A 2287-nucleotide genomic window follows, 5' to 3' on the forward strand; every position below is an offset into this window, starting at 1 on the left:
ATTAATGCATAAATGATATATAGATTCACAGATCCAGAAAAGATGCTCGTAATCCCTTGTATTTACTTCTTCCTCTCAATGAATTATTAAAAAAAAATTACAACAGTCATACAATATCATATCATCGAAGGCATCACGCTTACGTGCCACAGATTCACACCCACCAAGCGGAATGCAGAGTGTCGAGCAAGAGACGGTAACTAGGAACGCCTAGCTTCTCTCGTACGTCAAGTTTATCGCTGTTGGAAAATCGTTCCTTCGATATTCTCAATTGGTACTGGTGATCCTGTTACGCATCTCTGCACGTCCAAGTCTCTCGATGAAAATGTCGTTTGTTGATTCCCTTCTTCTCCAAAGGCGAGATATTATTGGGAATCTGGACTGTGGTGTTCGTGGGCACGATCGAAACCGCGAGAAGAGGCTACGTTCCGGGGTAACGTACGAGGTGATCTTTCACGATCGATCTTCACGAATACACACACGTATGTGTATACCGGGGCACACGGTGTGCCCCCGTGCGCCTCTGTCTCTCCCTCTTTTTCTCTTTCTCTCTTCCTATTGAGCCTTGTGTACGCTCTGATATTCAAATCGCGGCTAAGCCTGCTCTTAACGGTACGAGATCGAGCGACGTAGATGTTCTAAAATCATGCGCGGAGATAAAAATTTGTCTGAAGATTCGATAGATTGGAGGTGGATGTTTTTTGGAGATTGGTCAGATTGGAACGGAGGTGGAGATGGGAATGTGATGGCAGAATTTGAACTGGATATCGGGGATGAAATGTGATTGAAATTTTTGGAAATTGTTGAAGAGGATATTGGTTGAAATTGCGAGGAAGGAGGAATTTTTTTAAGTATATTATTTTTCGTTATTTGTGAAGTGTACGAAGATAATCGATATTGAATATCAAGTCTGATCATAGAGATTTGAGATGATTATATGTGATTATACGCTTTTCTTAAATTCGATGTTTCATCGATGGCGAAGGAAATAATTTCAAGAGGAAATTTTTGAAAATCGTAATTCTTTAAATTTTAAAGTGTAAAGAAATTTGAAAGTAATAAAGAGGAAATATAAAGATATAAGAAAATCGAAGATTTTCGGAAAAACTTGGAAAACAATCCTGAGATATAATTATTTTATTTCATATATGGATGTAAATATGTCTTAGAAATTATGAGATAAATAATTGAAATTTATCGAGGAAAACTATTTGCGAATATTTCAGAGATTGTATTAAAATGAGCCAGGTTTAAAGTACTTACGTAGTTAAAATGCTTCGAACTGACCTATTGCAAAAGCTGGCCATTAAGTTGTACCTATTGCGAAAGCTGTTCGATATGTGACTGTTGCGGAAGCCACGCGGTACCGTTTGTTTTTTTTCACAATACGCGATTAAAATTCCAACGCGAGGTGGTGTTAGCGACCGTCAACTTTCTAAAGATTGTATTAAATCTCAGATTTAAAGATTTCAAGCCGATCCGTTGTAACAACTCCACATTGTCATCCTATCCCCCCCAATATGCGATTAAAATTTCTGTGACACACTTATTTTGTAACTGTTAATAATTCGGACGGATTGTATTAAAATGAGACGAATTTATATATTCGTCACGCGTTCCTCGCACGATCCACCCTAATAATAATCGAATAATAATTAAATTAAAATTGAATGGACTCTCCTTAACTCCTTAAAATCTCGAAAATTAATTCGAGTTCTCCGAAGGGATATTTTCCCCCTCTTCGAGATCCTCGCATCAATTTCCAAATGTCTCGCAAAATCTCTATATCCGATCTTTCGAACGTGCATCAAGGATAGAAGAAGAAGGAGAAAAAAAAAAAAAGAAAAAAGAAGAAAAGGAAACAGAGTCGAGTGATCGAAGCGAGAAATGTCGGTCAGCCGGGGCGCGACGCATCTCTTTGGTGAGGAGGCTGCTTAAAAATTCGGACAATACTTCCTCGTGCGTCGGCCTCCATTTAAATGTATGTATTCATACGCTCTGGTGTATTGCTTTGACGAGAGGTGTGGTCAAAATTATTCAAACTGACCCGGACTCTTTTTTTTTTTCTTTCTTTCAGGTCTGGGACACTTTCTAGCGGAGCGGTGTGCGCGCTGCACCCACGTACACTTCTTCCTCACCCTCCCTGCCCCCTCCACTGCCCCCTATCCATCGGGGGGTTTCACCATCCTCGTCTCGATCACACTCCTTCCTTCCACCAGTGCTCTTCCTTCTCTCTCTCTCTCTCTCTCTCTCTCTCTCTCTCTCTCTCTCTCTCTCTCTCTCTCTC

Source organism: Apis dorsata, unplaced genomic scaffold (assembly GCF_000469605.1).
Source record: "Apis dorsata unplaced genomic scaffold, Apis dorsata 1.3 scaffold_358, whole genome shotgun sequence".
Lineage (NCBI taxonomy): Eukaryota > Metazoa > Arthropoda > Insecta > Hymenoptera > Apidae > Apis > Apis dorsata.